General features: G+C 41.8%; 1 protein-coding gene across 3 annotated transcripts in view; it reads right to left on the bottom strand.

Moving 5' to 3' along the window:
* ACSL6 (acyl-CoA synthetase long chain family member 6) overlaps window positions 1-19,994 on the bottom strand; it is a 160,406-nt gene that overhangs the window by 117,861 nt on the left and 22,551 nt on the right. Inside the window, exon 2 of one of the 3 annotated variants that reach the window (XM_060240481.1) lies at window positions 13,584-13,701. The exons of the other annotated variants lie outside the window; for them this stretch is intronic. The gene's annotated coding sequence lies outside the window, so the exon portion shown is untranslated. The remainder of the gene's footprint in view (window positions 1-13,583; window positions 13,702-19,994) is intronic. 3 annotated transcript variants of the gene reach the window in all.

Raw genomic sequence — 19,994 nt, forward strand, 5'->3', positions numbered from 1 at the left:
GCTCCCTCCACATTTGCTTGCTTTACTGGAGGGGGGGGGAAGGGGCAGGTTTAAGAGTTCCTTTGTTCTTTCCTTAGAAACGAATTTATTGCCCTGTTTCCCAGGAAAGATATTATCTTTATGGTCCAGTGGAATGCACTTCCTCATTCAAAAGTAGTCTTGGAAAGTCAGGGACAACTCCCGTGCTAAAAACGGTTTCAGAGCCAATTAAGGAATTTAAATGTAAACGACAGTCAAAACACCGGAGCAAGACAGAAGTCAAGGCACATCGTAATGTAGATGATCACTTTTGAAAGCACAGCATTACTGGATCTTTTGCCCAGTGTAAAATCAGTCTGAGTTAATATGGAGCACTGCCTTTTTAGAGATCCATCAATAACACTACTTTCACATGTAAATTTCTTCTCTGTTTAATTTTTGGACCTAACCAAGATTGGTTGAATATCCTAATACTGGCACTTTTGCTGTTTATAATTACTAAAAAAACATGATTAAGAATTTAAAAATACATTTATGGTGCCATATTCCTGTTCAACATGTCTCCCTTTCTTCTGTCCCACCTCACTGGCTACCTTTCTTCACTCCCTTTGCTTTTTTAACTGTTTCATTATCATCACTGGGGCTTGAGTGGATTTTGCCCAGTCTGAAATCAACACATTATTTCACTTGAAGAGATCCCCACCTCCAGCGTAAACGAATAAAAAAGGGGGGAAAGGAAAAAGAACCTAACAGTGCAGTCTCCAATCTTTATTAGTGGAAAAGAGGAAAAGAGCAAGAGTCCAGTAGCACCTAACAAAATTTGTTGAGGCCATGAGACTTTAGAAGTCACTGCTCACTTCTTCAGATATAGCTAAAATGTGAGTCCATCTGTCCTTATATCTTCTCCAGTGGAGGGAAGGGGAATGGCTTCTACTCATTTTGGTGGCTGAATCTATGAGATTTATTTGCAGTAGACTAAACTCTCTATATTCAAAACTAGAGGGTGTTCCTGAGTCACTATTAAGTCTAGTTAGAAACAAGGACACTGGAAGTAAAAACTTTTCAACTGATAAGTCTTTACCTCTGCAGACATTGAACTTGACCCATCTTCATCATCTCAAGCATAACCCTGACAGTCAAGCCACTGCAGATTTAAGGTCATCCAACTTTGATTATCAACAACCCAAGCATAAAATTAAAGACACATGGCAGCTTACTCAGTTTGTTTGAAATTCAGAGGAGTGCTCTTGCCATGGAAAACTCCTACCTTGGTCAGAAGACACATACATAACCTGTTTAGCCCCCAAATAGGAACCGTGGACTTAAGATCGGTAGCACTGTTGCACAGCTTATTTCCAACCCAAAGGATCCTCCTGTCATTTAACAGTTCAAACTTACCTAACTTAATCTTCAAGGGAAAAACTTACCTAATGTCAAAAGGCATTTTTCCTACACAGGTTTTTCACAATGCAAATATTGAGCCACTTATTCCAGCGGGCACAAAAGGGAATATTCCAGCTAGTCTCAATGTCATCCATAAGAAGCTGCCACTGATTCCTGAGACCCAACTCATGGACATTGATCCTTTGGATCAAGAAGCTTTTGACCAAGAGATCCAGAACCTCTTTAGTGGCCTTCCTATATCTGAAAAGGCAAAGGTAGTCGATAGAATGGAAACAATGGCTGCTTGCCTGCGAAGGAATATTTTGGATGCCACAAGCCACTTGTCCGCTACATTGTCATCTCCAGTAGACATTGCTAAGGATCTCCAACAAACCTCTGAGAGGATTACCCATCTTTCAACTCAAGCTGAAATACATACTACTGCCTTGGGAACAAACAATTCCCCCTCCAAGTGAGGGGTGTAAAATAATTCAACAAAACTTGCAACAACCAACTTCTGACCTTCAAAGTCGTTCAGCTAATGGCTCTGTATTCCATGAATAATTCTCTTGACCGACTCTCTTCAGCAAACTGACTCTCAATTACTCCTCCTCCAACTACATTAAAAATAATTTCCTGGAATATTGCAGGATGGAGGAGTAAAGTCAATGATGTGGATTTTCTTAGCTATATAAAAAGCTTTGATATCGTACTTCTGCAGGAAACATGGTCTCATGATGTGATCCACTTAGAAGGATTTAATTCCTTTTGTCTTCCAGCCCATAGAGTCAAACCTAAAGGCTGTTTTCAAATTGGGCTATCTATTTTTATTTCCTTATCATTAAACTGTAGACCTACTATGTTACCATCAGATACCCCTACAGAACAAGCTGTTAAACTTGTTTTTGAAAGCTCCATTTTGATTATTGTTAATTTATATGTGCCCCCTACCTTAGATAGCTATGCCCTTTCACAACATTGGGAACATATGTCCATTTTTATGGGGACATTAGAATGGAGATTTCCCTCTGCTGAAATCATTCTGGCTGGGGATTTCAATGTCAGAGTAGGAAGGGACCATTTGATATTGTTTAGAGCTCTTGAGGTCAATCAGAAAGATACTCTTCCCCCTCTCTTCTCCTTAGAGAGACAATCAAAAGATTGCTACATAAATTCGGCTGGCCTACATCTCACCAAATTTTGCTTCAGTTTAATAGAATATGGTTGAATGGACTTACCTATTTTCCTAAAATCAGCAAATTTACATTTGTCTCCATAAAAGGATGTAGAGTAATTGACTACTTTCTAGTGTCTCTTCTCTTGGAATCTTGTGTTTCGAATTTTGAGATTGGGGTTTTGTTATTAGTGACCATCTGCCTTTGATCCTAACACTCAGAACATGCCTTTTTGCTGCCCCTTTCTATCCACCTGTCTCCCAGACCTCTGAGCCAGAAACTTTACCTAAAATTATATGAAATGACCATTCTGTTCAGGTGACATCTCAACTACTTCAACTCAGGCCTTTTTCTGGTCTTAGAGTCTCTATAATTGATAATATGGATCCCACTCTAAAGTTCTCAGTTTACAATAATCTGATTTCTCAGTTTTCACAGTCATTCTGTATAAAATCTAATCATTCCATTAAAAAGAGTAATAGGGGCATCAACTCTTGGTTCACTAAAGACTGCAGGGTATTAAAAACTACATTATGTAACATCTATATCCAATTTCAAATTTCTAATGACCTCTCTTTTCTTTTAGAGTACTTCCAGGTTAAAAAAAACAGCTACAGGAGAGCATGACAAGGGAAAAACTAGAGTATTTTCACAACCATTGGGACCAACTATATCAAGCCACTATATTATCAGTTTGGTGTAGTGGTTAAGTGTGTGGACTCTTATCTGGGAGAACCGGGTTTGATTCCCCACTCCTCCACTTGCACCTGCTAGCATGGCCTTGGGTCAGCCATAGCTCTGGCAGAGGTTGTCCTTGAAAGGGCAGCTGCTGTGAGAGCCCTCTCCAGCCCCACCCACCTCACAGGGTGTCTGTTGTGGGGGAGGAAGGTAAAGGAGATTGTGAGCTGCTCTGAGACTCTTCGGAGTGGAGGGCGGGATATAAATCCAATATCTTCATCTTCTTATACAATTCCAAGAACTTCTGGGTTATAATCTCAGGGTCTATACGTAAGGGGCCTCTCCCTATGTCTGCAATCTCATCACTTTAGCGCACCTGGATGATAAATATACTCCTAGGAATTCCAAACTTTATGCAGCTTTCTTGGACCTCAAGGGGGCATTCAATTCAGTAGATAGTGACTATGGATAAAACTGTATCAACTGGGCATCGATAAGAGACTTGTCAAATTAATCATAATGCTACAACTCCTCCACCACTTGTCAAATCAAAATCTTAGGTTCTGGGGAACTTACATCTAAAATTCCCTTCAATAAAGGAGTTAAACAAGGATGCATACTTGCTCCTTTTCTATTTAATTTACTCCTCAATGATTTGGCTCCCGTACTAACAGAAGTAGATTGTCATCCCCCAAAATTGGGCTCCCTGCGTGTACCTATTTTGCTATATGCGGATGACACAGTACTCCTTTCTCATACAAGGGTTGGGCTCAGACAACTATTGAGCAGATGCCTTAGCTTTTTTTCAAGAAAACAAACTGCATCTGAACTATGAAAAATCTAAGATACTGGTTTTTGCTAAATCCTGTAAAACCCACAAATGGCTATTTGATGGGAAAGAAATAGAACAGGTTAGTCATTTTAAATACCTAGGTCTCCACTTTAGCTACAACATGGCTTGGTCATGTCACCGTAAATCTATTATTAACATAGCAGCCATTAGTGCATCAGCCATTTCTCTGTTTTTCTTCAATAGAGGAAACCAGTTTGTCCCAGCGACTTTAAAAATCTATAAGGCCAAAGTAATGTCGCAGTTACTGTATGGTATCCCAACATGGATTAGTGCCTTTGTGTCCAATATTGAAAGAGTTCAGTCCAAATTTGTTAGGAAAATCTACCACGCTGTGTCCCATATGCCACTCTTTGTCTACAATCAGGCCTCATTATGTTAGAAACAAGAGCATGGCTTATATCTATCAAATATTGGCAACATATGCACTATTCCATTGACTGTGGGAGCTATCTATACCAAATGCTGTCTGAATTCTCCTTGTCCAAATGAATTGCTTGCATAGAGAAGAAAATGTCCACCTTAGGTTTATCTATGGATTCTCTCTACATGCTCCCTTTTACAAATGCGTAGTATATAATTAAGCATAGAATTTTAGACACAGAATTGCAAAAACTAATCAGTGCTGCAAATACATCTTGCTCCCCTTTGAATTTTGGAATTTCCCCAATTATTGGTCATCTGCCTTCTTATCTATCAACTCTCCATATTCCACAATTGTGCAGAGCATTTACTCTTGCCAGATGTAATACTATCCCATCAGCAGTTACGTATTGGTAGATATAAAAAAATCCCACTCTCATTAAGATGTTGTACATGCAACTTAAAACAAATTGAGTCATTGTCCCATATTCTTTACTGCTCCCAATATGATACTATACGCCTTAGGTTTCTAGACCCAATTCTGCTCAGTATGACAAGTTGCTCAGATGCTGCAAAGATATGCTGGCTTTTGAATGATTTGTCAACTGAAATAACTGAAAAGGCTGCTTTATTCCTGAGTATGGTAATCAAGGATCGATTGTCCAATGTATAGCCGTATATGACTGGTTTATTTTGTTATTTCTGTATCTCTTTCTTTGCCTTGTTAGTAACCTGATATATGCCAATAAAGGCTTGTGTTTGTTTGTTTCTCCACATTTAGCCATGATAGCCAAAGTGAGCTTCTGTGTTCAGAGGCAGCATACCCTTGAAAGCAGGTTGCTGGGAAGACAACAGCAGGGAAAGACTGTTGGCTTCTTGTCCTGCTTGTAACCCCCCTAGAAGCATCAGACTGACCACTGTATGAAACAGGATGGCAAATCATCTGCTTTGACCAAGACAGCAGAGAAAATGCTTGGAATTAGTCTAGATGCCACTTCCTCCTCATACACTGGGTGAACACTTTCTAGGTCAGGAGGGAATTTAACAATAAATCAACTCTCTCCCTTTCTGTATCCATTATGTTATGAAACTTATCCACTCTCTCTTTCAAAAAAAACTATTTAAAGTTAGCAAGTGTGTAAAGTGTCATATAGTTAGGAATCAAAAGCTATAATAGACTGCAACTCTTAATATCATGAGGTAATAAATGTGATGACACCTTCTGAAATCACCGGAAAACCTGAAATATAACTAGGGCCAATGTGTATGCTGTTGAATTACAACTATGATGTCATGTCTAGTCTTGGCACAAGCTGTGCACCTGTGTTTCTTTTCTTTGCCATTTATAAATATTTAGACTCTCTTGATCCTCCCCCCCTGCATTGAAGGCAACCATCTACATCCAGATAGAGCACTACCTTCAGGTCACTGTAGGCAGGACCAGCCCGACGCCCTGGGGCGCTCTAGGCAGACTTGCTGCCTGACACCCCCCCCCCCCAAGCTTACTTTTAGCCAGCGAGCATGGGGGAGGGAGGGAGTGAGCAGAGTGCCACTGCTTTTAGCAGCAGCAGGCAGGTGAATGGAGCGCCTGGGGGGCGGTAGGGTGGGATGCCGCACTGAGGGGGTGGGCAGGCGGCGGGGAGGGGGGAGGGAGGCAAGCTAAGTGCTTGCCTGGGGGACCAGGGGGGGCGAGTGCCCAATTTCCTTCCCCCCCCCGCCTCTCGGTGCCCTAGGCAACCGCCTAGTTTGCCTAGTGGGAGGGCTGGCCCTGATTGTAGGAATTAGCTGCAAACTTGTACAATTAAATGAAGTATGAGACAACAGCTATTCCTTTCAGTTACAAGCTCTGCCAATTATTATGGCTTTGGTAGATGAACTGTTGACATTACTCATAAGAGACAGAGGAGAAATTCAGTATAGCTCTTTCTACTTTTAGGAAGGAAGACTGGCATGGGAGCAAGCTGCATCCTTTCACATGGTTCATGACTCCAGATTTTACTTCAGCAGTATCAGGAGGAGATGCACAGAATAATCCCTGAGTAAGCCGTATTACAGTACCAAGCTCAACTACCTAATTTCATCAAAAAAATCCTAATAATGTTGCACAATTCAGCTATTCTACACATTGCCTTCATTGGAACTAGACAATTTCAGCTGTAGATGTGTTCATTACTTTTTCTCTGACTCAAAATCCTCCTATGAGTTATGATCTTCCAGCTAATAAGGCTCTCCCTCTGCCAATCCCTTTTTTTTTTCAATCCATGACTGCAGCACTGCATCATTTCAAGAATTCTAATGGTTTTTTCCTTCAACAAATGATGGCAGCTGAGGCTTTTGCATAGTTATGGAGTGCAGAGGTGGGTCCAGGGAGTCATTGAAGGTGGTTGGGGGGAAGAGAGGCAAGCAGACATTAGCAATGCAGGGGGGAGGGATCAGGAGAGTCTAAACATTTATAAATGCCAAAGAAAAGAAACACAGATACACAGCTTGTGCCAAGACTAGACATGACATCATAGTTGTAGTTCAACAGAATACACATTGGCCCTAGTTATATTTCAGGTTTTCAGGTGATTTTAGAAGGTGCCATCAGACACTAGAACATATTTGGATTATGTGTGTGTTTCTCTAGTCAAGGTTTTAGATTTAATGCTTATATTGCACAAAGCTACTCCCTAAATCATAAGTATAGCTGCAGTTCTGCTTCCCCTGGCATCCATCACAAACTACAGGTTTGAATTTAAGAGGATTGAAAGTGGGAGGGGAACTGAAGTATTTGTTTGGCAGGCCAATAATCCTTAAGGGTCAATTGCTGGTTACTTTTGCATTTCTTCTGCAGTAAGTTTTTTTTCTGGGTATAAGCTTTCCTGTGCATGCACACTTCTTCAGATACATTGAAACAGAAATCATTAACCATTACGTATAGGTAGAGAGTAAAGAGGATGTTGCCAGGAAGGGCCAATGAGAGCCAAGATGCATAAATAACTGAGCGGTAAATAAAGCTAAGACTGGATGAAGGTAAAACCTGGGAATAGCAGCAAATTAGCATACAGTGTAATAAAAGTGTTTATAGCAGATGTGAGAACTGAATGACATTAGCATGTGCAGTTAGATAAGAATCCAATATCTCTGATAAACCCAGGGAGTTCCATCGTTCTGAGTGTTGTGATAAGTTGTAACTCAGCGATCTCTCATTCTAGTCTGTTTCTGAAGTTCCTTTGCAATAAAGCTCCTTTGCAGTAAAACAGCTGCTTTCAGGTCCCCATTGAATGCCCTGGAAGGTTGAAGGGCCCTCCTACAAGTTTCTCAGTTCTGTGATTCTTGATGTCAGATTTGTGTCCATTTACTCTTTGGTGTAGGGTTTGACTTCTTTGCCCTCTATAGAGAACTGAAGGGCATTGTTGGCATTTAACGGCGTATGCTGTGTTAGAAGATGAAGTGAATGAGCCTCAGATGGTGTAGTTGATGTTGTTAGGTCCACTGACTGACTTGGTGTATGTGGCAACAAGTTTACTGCAAGTGCTGGGGACCTCAAAGTAACTGTTTTATTTCAAAAGAACCTCAGAACCCTAGTTTTGTTGTAAACTCAATGCAGCTGAGGAAGTGTCCAAGCATACAAAAGCTTATACCCAGAATAAAACGTCGTTGGTCTTAAAGGTGCCACTGGACTCAAACTGCTGCTTCAGATCAACACAGCTACCCATCTGCTAAGCGTCAGCCATTGCATACAACCAAGCCATTAGAATGCAGCATTTAATTCAAATTTATTGTCTAGCATTGTGGAATTATAAACAACCTAGGTAAGCCACTCATATAGGGCACTTCTTCTGTCACCTTTAGTTTGCAATCCTAAATGTTTACATGAATGCAATCCTTATCAAAGTCAATATAACCTCACTTCTGTGCAAATAAAGGGAGGATCAAGGAGCTTGTTAGGGAAAGAGAAACCTACATCCAAAGGCTGGTGTTCCCCCACCACCACACAGCAGCCTCACAGAAAGCCTGATCACAGCTTAAGCTGCAACAATATTGTTGCTGAGTGGAAAGAGGAGGGAGCATAAGACTCTGGGAAATTGTGCCTAGCACTGGCTTAGCCTTGGGGGGCTCTCACACTGCTTTCAGCAGCCAACCCCATTGGCCAGCTCTACATGGGCAGATCTGATCGTCAGGATCCAATTTGGTCCAACCTGCACATTTAAAAGAAGGGGGCTGGTGGCAGGCTGAACATTCAGAGCAGTATGCCAGCATCCCTTCCATATGCTGTTCCTGGCCCCATGACCCCAGAGAGGAGATAAGGCCTGAAACACCTGACAGGCTATATATCCCTGGGAGGGGTGTGGGCATGTGTGGCCACTCACCACAATATATGTGAGTAATGTGGCAGTACCTCCTTTCAATTCCTTCCAATTACACTGTTGAAATTCAGCAGCCAACTCCCACATGAGGTATCACAGACAGAGCAGTGTAGTTGATTCCACAGCAAGTGAAAAGTGAGTTGTATTGGTCAGCTCTAATTTCTATTAGCAGAGTGGGGGAGGAATCCATTTTGATCAAACAGACTTATTCTGTGGGAGCAGCTGTGTGGCTTCCCTGATTAAACCTACAAGCTGGTTGCTGGGGAGGGGGGAATCAAAGCCGGGCAACTTCAGTACCATCCGCTCAAGAGTCTCTGGCAGCAAGTATTAAATATAGGAAGAGAGAGAGATTCTGGGGCTGAGTGGGAAATTGAAATGGCCCTGAAAATATTTGCCTAGGTCATCCCGATGTGTTCCTGATAATATTAAAGGTACAGATCCCTTTTGGGGAGCACTCCTGGCCGAATCTCCTAAGAAATAAGTCAGAAAGCAAGCTTCAGTTACCGGCAGCAGATCCATTGAGCAATCAAAGGCAAATCATGGCTTAGGGGAAATAGCCTTTATGAGGGGAGAAAGAGGAGATGCAAACAAGATGCTGAGAAGGTCCAAAGATAACTGAGGGGGGAGAACACAGACAAAGATGGGATTGCTAACAGTTCCAAGTTATTGAAAGTCCATTTGAACAGGAAGGCATTCCTTTTGAGCATCTCCCTTTGAGCATTCTAGGTAGGCACTCCTTTGAACATTCCCCTTCAAGCTCCAACAGGAATGAAAGGGACCTCTTATTCAATGGGGCTGTAAACTGTGCAGCCGACTGAGCCTCCTATGATGGGTTTCCAATTTCCATAAATGGGGACAATGGCTAACAGTAAGGAATTAAATTTGGGTAAAAAGCTGACTGCAGATATTTATACCTCTGACACAACAACAAACTTAGCCAACATCAGTTAAGGGCATGTGTTAGGAGACAGAATACAAGTTAAATGAGCTGAGCCTCTCTGGAAAGCCCCCTCAGAAAGAAATAGTATAACTCAGGGAAAATATGCAAAACATGAGGGAAATTATTAGGAACATGATAATGATCAGTTTAGGATATAAATGTCCCCTGATTCTTCTCTTTTCAAGTCATGTTCTTTAACATCTATATGCACCACCTTGTCCAGTTAATCGGGGGGGGGGGGGGCTGGGCTATCATCAGTACACTGATGACACCCAGCTGCATCTGTGGATGGATGGATGGATGGATGGATGGATGGATGGATGGATGGATGGATGGTTGAATGGATGGATGGACGGACACCTTGGCTGGAGTGCTAGGGGCCATGGCTGGCTTGTTACAACAGAGCCAGCTAAAACTCAGTCCAGCTAAAATGGAGGTTCTGTTTCTGAGTTGTGGGGGGATGGGTGCAGGAATCCAATTCCCAACCCTAGGTGGGGCACCTTTCACATCAACGTCAATGTGAGGAGTTTGGGGGCAGTCTTGGATGCCTCCCTTTCCATGGAGGCCCAGGTCACCAATGTTGCCAGATCAACTTTTTACCACCTACAGAATATTGGCCAGGCAGCTGGTCCCCTACCTTTCCTCCCATGACCTTGCAACAGTGACTTATGCAATAGTCACTTCCAGGCTTGATTACTGCAATTCACTGTTTGCAGGACTACCCTTAAACATGATCTGGAAGCTTCAGCAGGTGCAGAATACAGCGGCACACCTGCTGCCTGGGATGCCTGTGTGGGCACACATTCCGCCAGTGCTGTGCCAGCTGCATTGGTTGCCAGTTGAGTACCAAGTCAGTTTTAAGGTTATGGTATTAACCTTTAAGTCCATATGTTGCCAGGGACCAAAATATCTGTGGGCAGGGCTTTTTTTTCCTTTTTCTTTTTAGCAGGAACACAGTTCCAGCTGGCTTGGTGTCTGGAGGTGTGGCCTAATATGCAAAAGAGTTCATGCTGAGCTTTGACAAAAACAGCTCTGCCTGTGGGACTGTCTCTCCCTTTATATGCCCAAAAGAGCCTTGCATTCTTCAGACCAGCACTGTCTAGTAGTTCCCAGCCGAAAAGACATCTGCCTTGCCTCAACCAAGGCCAGGGATGTTTCAGCCCTTGCCCTGTCCTGGTGGAACATGCTCCCAACTGAGATCCTGTGGGATTTATTTTACAGGTCCACAGTGCCTGTAAAATAGAGCTGTTCTGCCAGGCCTTTGGGTCAATACAAAAAACCAAACACTGTGATATACTGGCTAGCAACATGTAATAAAACTTTTTAAAGAGAGTCATATAAATCTTTTGTACACATTATAAAGTACAGCTTTACAATATTACATAGAAAAGTCCATCCAATGAGCACCTGGATATAGGCTCATTTCGTCAAAAGTCTTCCTCAGGAGTATTTATATTTTCTTCAAAGTTCGGGAGGTTCAGGGATTATTTGTATGAGGCATGTTCTGCCAAACCCCTGGTTTGTGGTTTGGTTCATGCCCATCCCTACAGGCCTCTTGTTACAATTCAGTGTTGATACTGGGAGCATCCTAGGCCTTTGGTTGAGGGCGTAGACATCAAATAACCAGTGTGCCACTCATATGATGGGTGCCAGGTGCAGTTTTTAATTCCAACAGTTTGATCCACTGCCCCTCCTCAAAAGCCACCTCCATATCCAACATACATACAATTATGATGATAACTGTAAAGACATTTACCATATACCAAGAATTCAATCACATGTATATCTAATGCTCTACAGAAAACCTTGACATGAAGGAAAGCAGTGGGTGGATGGATGGACACCTTGGCTATATGGTTGGGGTACATTTAACACAACAAGGTATTATCTTATGACAATAGTACATGTATACAGTAAGTACAAAATCTTCTTAATGAATTCCCATTAATAAAAATTCTCTAACAAAATGTTACTTTGTGCCATAACAATATGTTGAACTATCAATTCTTATTGCTTCTTAAAGGCTCCAGTGACCCAACAGATAGCTATGGATGTCCTCCTGTTTCAAAGTCCTCTTTATCAAAAATTGCTGTAATGTCTCATCTATGTATTACACAGAACTTCACAAAAACTATTAAAGAGCCTCCATCCAGCTAATTCTTAGGCTACATGCAGCGTAAGAATTCACACTGAGAAAGAGGGTACATTCTCACAGGAAAAGAAGCTCTGTAATAGTCTACTGCGAAGTCTTCTACAGAATATTCAAGATATTTAGGAGAAAATACCAAGCCACATGTAGGATTCTACAGGAAGGAGAAGTGTTCATTTTAGTTGGAAGGACAGCCCAGCAAATCCCACAAAACAGCTGATCCTGTGTGGAGAGGTCTCTGTGCGGGCTCAGCGGGGGCTCTGAAGGAAGTACAAGGGGGAAAACAGTGCTATGATTCATACCTGGAATAGGGAGTTGACCATTTAGATTCATCTTGAGCCTAATAGACTTTTGAGAAAGTGCTATACCATTGTGGAACTGTGTTAAGTTTTCTTTGTATTTTTTGGGGGGGAGGGAGGAATCCATGTATAGGGTGATAATGCCTACTGTTTGTTGCAGTGTGTCATCCATATACACTGTATTCAAATTGTAGCAATCATTACACTGAATGAAATTTATACTAAGTCTTTATTGAATCACAGCATGCTGTTTTTCCCTTGTTCTTCTCTGGTTCACCACAATTCTCTAGATTCATCTCTGGGACTCTGAGGGAAGGCAACTTGAACTGCCTTCCCCCCTGGAATCAACTTCCCTAGGAGCTCCACAGTCATGGGACACCTGGGAAAACTGATCCTGGGATGGAAGGCAGCTCAAGCTGCCTTCCCTTGCCTTCCCAGAAGCCCTGCAGCCATGGGGCACCTGGGGAAGCTGAGGCTTGGAGGGAAGAACAAACCCTCTGAATTTCCCAAGCTCCATGGGAGGTTCGGGGATAATTTGTGGGAGACACTTTTTCCTGAACCCCTGGTTCATGCCCATTCCTACTGGCCATCTGTCCTTCGTAATCCCCAACAGGCAGGGATGGGTAGCTTACTGTCAGCAAATAAACTTCCAGGTGCACCTACTGTCCCCAGTCTATGTTGCATAAAGACCTGGGGAACTTGTAAACCCTAAAGTTGTGATTTATTCCCATTCCAGAGTGCCTGTGTCATTCTCCTCTCCCTCCCCTTCATGCTCCTCCCCACTCCACATCCAAAAGGAACTGCCCTGTGCCTATGTAAGTTATAGCATCAAGTGTTTTAATCAGCAGTAAATTAAAATTTATGGCCAACCAGGCTGCTGATCTAATGTTCATTATTTCTCTAACTGAATTTGTTACCCTTTATGTTCACCTATTCATACAGTGAGCCACCTTTGGAGTTACTGCATAAAGAAATTCAACTCTTCAATTCCCACAGGTGTTGAAGCATTGCTGCTTCACAGGCTGTTAAATGCATTCAAAACTATCCTTATTTGGTGTTCAGTTTCCAGCATGAATGTTGCTGATTGGAAGTCCTGCTACTTCTTTAGCTTCTAACTTCAGACATACAAGGACTGCTGTAGGTGAAAGAAAATTATATTCCCTGCTTTATTTTGTACATTTCAGGAATGAGCCCTGATACAATGAACAGCCTCTGTTAAATCCTTAAATCAAGTTAAATCCTGTACTCACAGACTTAATGTTGAAACAGAACATTTGTCAAAGGGCCTCTGTTACTGGATAACATGCTTTGCACGTTCTTCTGTTGTTTTTGCTTCTACCTCCAATTCAGGCAGCCACCTGTATTTTGTCCATTTTCAATATCATGCCTAGGAAATGGTTAGATTTATGCCCTACCTTAACAGAGGTGTTTAGGGACCCTGAAGCTTCTCAGCTTGCATTGTCAGTCAGGTGCTAATATTTTCTTCCTATTTGCAAAATAACTACAGCCACTGCAAGCATCCTTGGACACATTCTGCACAGGAACACAAATTGCCACATTTCAGTAATGAAAGAATCAACAGATAACTCCTCTTCCTCTGCAAGTGTAAGTCTAAGATAAATAGTTGCGACAAACGACACTTCAGTGGTGAACAAGTTAATTCCCCCTCCCCGAACCTATCTTTTGCCTGTGGTCCAATCAGCTCAGGGCTGAAGATCTCTGTCTGAACAACACTGCCAGATATTCAACTAAGGAAACTGCTCACCACTCAGAGCATACCCACCCCTTACATCTGCAAACTGCTGAAATGTTAAACTTGCTTATGAGATTAGTCAATATTGGAGAGCTACTTGCTGGTGCTTTGTATGTAACCCTTGCTATCCCATTTCCTTTCAATGGCTTAGTGTATCCATAGAATCTGGCTTGCTAATTTTTTAAAACTGGGCTCAGTTTCTGTGCCTTTAACTACAACTTCATCTTCAGACACTGTAAAAATTTATACTTTCCCACCTGCTAATTCCTGAATATGAAACCACAAAAAAGTGGGTCAGATCATTTTTCTACTCAACTGGCAACCATACATGTAAACTCCCAGCTAAAAGCAACAGATAAAATGTATTTTACGTTTGATGCATATTTTTCTGGGCACCTGTGCTTTTTACAGCAGTAAAACAAATTCAAATGGGTGAAGCTTCATTGAATCTTCATGCAGAAACAAACACTATATTTATTTATTTATCAGATTTATATCCCGCCCTCCCCCGACAGGCTCAGGGAGGCTAGCAACAGTTTAAAACATTAGCAGTTTACAAACATATTAAAATTAGATCTATAAAAACATTTCCATATATATTAAAATAAACTATATCCATGCATCCATGTCATGCACTTGTTGAAGACACAGAAGTTCTGTCAGAAAAAAGTGGTAACCTGGTACTTTTTAATGTGCTACCAGTAAGAAGTGCTGTGCACACTCATACAGAACTCTTTATCACCTCTGACATAGAACAGCTGGTATGCAAGTATGTGAAATAAAAAGAACCTAGTTACTGGACATGGGTAGTTACATAAAAGAACTACAGTAACCAGACAGCTATTCATTCAGCCCCATAAAGAGCAGCAGCCAATTCAAAAGATTTTGAAGTCCTTTGATAATGAAACTAGTCTCCTTTATATTGTTAATGGTGACATGATATCTTAAATTTTAAATGCTTCACTGATCAGTGTGTGTGTGTGTATGTGTGACAATGAAGACACTGAAAAGCCAAGAACAATAAGAAAATATGCAGAGCAATCAAAATTAGGTCATCCATCCCACATCACTTGAAGAACTCCAGAATTAATGCTGCCTTAACAAGAACATATTTTACTGCACATTTAAACAAAACAATAGCTCTGTCCACTACCAGTTACATTATGACACATTACAATGCCCTTTATAAAAAGTTCAATTAAGTCTAATGCATTTTGAATGAAGCCACAGTGCCTGCAATGTGGTATGAAAGTAAGATGACACGTCTACTGAGCCAGGTATAGTAGTGCCTAGGAGAAACATACAGAGCCAAAGTAAGTTCCCTTAATGAAGCATCTCACTATTTCATCTGTGATGCAAAGGAAGAGAGATCACTATACCAAAAGTGAGTTCTTAAAATTCCCTTCCTATTCTTCTGCCACAGTCCAAGATACATCAGATGTTTCACTATGGAGCAACAATGGCTCGTGTAGTTTGACCCTAGATTGTACAGGATAATACTACTTCCAATTAATTTCATCGGGTGACCTCATTCTAGAATTACAAAACAGAAGAGTGCCAACGGATCAGGAAAAAAAGCTTGTTCCTGTTCTTTTGACAACAATGATATGCAAGACTCACCAGGTGAAGATTTTCACAACATGGAAATAAATATCATCAAGTTACTGTTAGGGGCACAAGACAGAGTATGTTTGTTGTTGTTTATTCAACCACTCAAGAAAGGGAGAAAATATCAGTGATCAGAACCCTGATTCTACCTTACTGTTCAGCACCAGTCTCAGCACAAAGCTTTGGAGAAACACACAGCTTGCTTCCCTGCCTTGTGTAACTAGTCCATTTATCCCCATGTTCTGCTTCTCATTCTCTTAAGGTTGCCAGGTCCAACTCAGGAAATACCTGGGGACTTTGGGAATGGAGCCTGGAAACTTTCCCATTCCCTAAAATAAATAAATAAAAATACAGCAGTGTAATTCCCCTGAACACAGTCTTCATTTCCTCATCCTCTTTATTTTTTTTACTTCAAAAGGTTCCCCAGCAGTTGCATTTCAACTAAATAAAACTGCACACAATAATAAAGCAGCCAAAATAAACAGTTTGCAAGCCCACACTTTTGTGATCTCACTAGGGCAATGGTATAAATTGCTTTATTTATGGGAGTTGCTGAATGTAACAATCTGCTGTATTTCAACCAGTTTCTTCAGACTAACACAGGAAAACAAAAGTAAGGAAGAGAGAGGTCTAGGGGATGGAGTTTTCCTTCATCCCATAATCAGGTTCTAGTTAAGGCTTTACTATCAATTTTACTATACAAACGACTTCTGAAATGAATGCAAAACAGAGAGACTGTGCTCTCTTCTTCTCTCACACACTCACACAGAAGAGCCATGTGGCTGTGCCTGCGCACTTTCCCTCCTGCAGCTTTGCATCCTGCTGACATTTAAAGGCACATACACATTCCAAAGCACAAAGAGTTTGCAAGCTCCTTCTAAACATGCCCAGATCTAACGGCATATCATGGCTATTGGGAGGGGCTTCCCCCCACCGTCCACCTGGCTGGTGGTAGGGAGGAGCCTGTAAAACCAGAGGATCCCCTGCCTGGACCTGGAGGCTAGAATACAATAGAATACAATCCGAGAGAGGTCACTATAATGGATAACACAACAAAAAAAGCAAGCTAGTGACCAATTTACTAAGAAGTATATAGAAATCAGTCCAAATGTCCAAAACATGTATATTCAAGTCCCAAAGTAGTGTGGTGACAAGCCAATCAATTAAGTACTTGTTTCTTTCCAGTCTTCATCAGACCTGGGACCAATATTGATTCAATTATATAGATTTTTTACACAATTTTCAAAAAAGAGGGACGCGGAGCGTCTCCAGCAGCAATTTCACCTCGGCTACAGCTCAGTATGTAGCACAAGAAGCCACATACTGAGCTGTAGCCGAGGTGAAATTGCTGCTGAAGATGCTCTGCGTCCCTCTTGTTTGAAAATTGTGTAAAAAATCTATATAATTGAATCAATATTGGTCCCAGGTCTGATGAAGACTGGAAAGAAACAAGTACTTAATTGATTGGCTTGTCACCACACTACTTTGGGATTTGAATATACATGTTTTGGACATTTGGACCTGGGGGCTGGCAAGCCTACATTCTCTGTCAGTCTGTATGAGAACCAGGTTTCTTATTATGAGACTTCTAAGTTTATTGAGGACCCCTTGCTGAAGAACACTGTCAAAAGTTTTTTTTTTAAATCTTAATACCTATTAGATCATCTTTATCTACATGCTTATTGGATTGCAGCTAAGAATAAGTTTGCTCCGTTAAAGAACTCAAAGGTTGATGAGGCTGGGCTTCTTTTTATCAAAGCTACACTGATGCATCCCCAGCAAGCCTTTCTATTAACATTGACCATTCTCCCTGCAAATGGCAGCAGAAAACACAGGTGCACATAGCTAGGATATCAGGAAACAGCAAAGCTTTGTTGTCCCTATGGTCCAGCTCACATGACATCTCACTGTAATAGCAGCTGCTGAGCAATAGCTGACTCATGCAGCACACTGCCAATCATGTGGTCACCACAGCAGCAGTCCTGGCAAGTATGAAACCCCAAAATGAAAAGAAACCATATGATTTGGACAAATAATACGTTCTTGTACTTCTGTCCACTACTAATGCAACATGGAAAGCCAAGCACAGGGAATAACATCAGAAGTAATTTCTATAACGAGCCTAAGATGGAGCTACGTTAGTAAAAATCAAGGGCTGACCTGTGTCATGTTGCTTATGGGACATGATGCAGCTAAGGAATACCATTAGCCTATCATGCCCACAATGCAAATGAATCAGAAGTCAACTATTCACTTTTTCTGGACCTAGATGTCAACAGCTAGTTTAATCATAAGACTGGTGACTTGGAAGTCTTTTTCTTTCACTGTTCTTTTTGGCTTCGGGGTAGGCCTAAATGAAAAAAAGGTAAAGAAAGTGATTTTCACAGAAATTTTCAGCAGCAGCAGAAATCATCTCCCCTTTACTTTCTGCAATTTTCTTGGAATTTTGTCCCTGAGGAAAGTACAGCAGTAAAACATTATGCTGAAAAAGATTGTCTTCATGTTCCTAAATTACAAAAATCACCAGCTCAGGAAACATGGTCCTTATTGTAAATGTTTAAATATATGATCCCTGATTAGCAGGGATCACTCTGAAAACAAGACAATTCTTAACCCACATAAAGTGGTGCCATAGCAATAGCCAATCAGGAGAACAACAACAAGCCAACAGACATAAAAAAGTAAACTTTCTCAGCATTATTGGGGTTTGTTTTGTTTTGTTTGCTTTAGGTGTCTCATGAAATAGTTCAGCTGCTCCAGCACACCACATTCACAATGATGTGTGTGTGAGCTGATATAAATACCCAACCTAGCCTTATTTGTGGATAACATAGAACATAAGCCTAAAAGGCCTGGAAACTAAGGCTGGGTACAGATGGCAGCTCCATGTGCATGGGAGGCATCTCAAATTGCACCACCCCAAAATGGAGCAGACAAATCCCATTTACACGCTCCCACGCGAGGCGCCCCTATCTCACGTGGGGGATACTTTGGTGCACTCACACAGTCATTTAACATCACCCCTTTAGTACAGTTTGGGTTTCTTTTTTTCCCCTAAGCGAGAGCCAGTTTGGTGTAGTGGTTAAGTGTGCGGACTCTTATCTGGGAGAACCGGGTTTGATTCCCCACTCCTCCCCTTGCAGCTGCTGGAATGGCCTTGGGTCAGCCATAGCTCTGGCAGAGGTTGTCCTTGAAAGGGCAGCTGCTGTGAGAGCCCTCTCCAGCCCCACCCACCTCACAGGGTGTCTGGTGTGGGGGAGGAAGTTAAAGAAGATTGTGAGCCGCTCTGAGATTCGGAGTGGAGGGCAGGATATAAATCCAATATTTTCTTCTTCTTCTAACATTTTTAGTGGCCATGTGCATATGCATATTACTGCTCCGTGGCAGTAATAAAAAAAAAATACCACTGATCGCCTAGCGTATTGGCAGATACACACCACCAATCTGCCTTGCTTGCATGCCCCTGCTGATGCCAGGAAAGGCTGGAGGAGTGTAGCAGAAGAGTTCCCTACTGGTAGAAATCTGATCTGTCTCAGAGACGTCAGAGGACAGGGTGAGTGTGAGAGCAGAATGGGTGACAGCTGCACCTATCTGACCTTGACTTTTTAATCCACCTGGGGGACGTGCCTATGTCAGCTCAAACTGGCCATCTGAATCCAGCCTAATACACGTTTAAAGGATAATGATTTCTCCATGAATTTTGCAGAATGGATTTTTGGGAGGAGATTTCATGTTTTAATGTTTGAAACTTCATTGTATGACTTGTCGCTCTAGGACAGGGGTGGCCAAGCTTGCTTAATGTAAGAGTGACATCGAATAAATTTCAGATGTTTGAGATCCGCAAGACAGGAACATCACATGTTTGATAGCTGCAAGACAGGGTGGGAGGGAGAATAAATTTCAGATGTTTGAGATCCGCAAGACATGAACATCAGATGTTTACGAGCTGAGAGGGAGGAAGGGAGGAGGAGATGTGGAAAGAAAGAAATTTCAAATTTAAATTTATTTTCCAAGTCACCAATCCCAAATTGGGGGCAGGGGATCCCCCAGTTTGGGGCCCTCCCCCACCTAAGGGTCATCAGAAAGTGGAAAGGGGAGGGAAATGTTTGCTGGGCACGCCATCAGAGCTAGAGCTCATTTGGTGGCAGCTCCGGTTTGGTGGAATGTTCTTCCCAAAAACGTCAGGGCCTAAGGGACCTGTTCCACAAGGCCTGCAAGACTGAATTGTTCAGACTAGCTTTTAACAACTAAGGGGAGGCACCAACCATCCCAAACATCGACATCATAACCGATACCAGCATATGGATTGTCAGAGCGCTAAATGATAACTAGAAACACCAATGGATGTAGCGTTAAATAATAAGTAGTAACATCAACATACATCTTGGACCTTCTGCTGATTGTAAATTATGTATTTATGGTTTTATTGTATATTCTGTTTTTTAAATTATATGTCATTTTTATT

Source organism: Heteronotia binoei, chromosome 5 (genome assembly GCF_032191835.1).
Source record: "Heteronotia binoei isolate CCM8104 ecotype False Entrance Well chromosome 5, APGP_CSIRO_Hbin_v1, whole genome shotgun sequence".
Taxonomy (NCBI): Eukaryota; Metazoa; Chordata; class Lepidosauria; order Squamata; family Gekkonidae; genus Heteronotia; species Heteronotia binoei.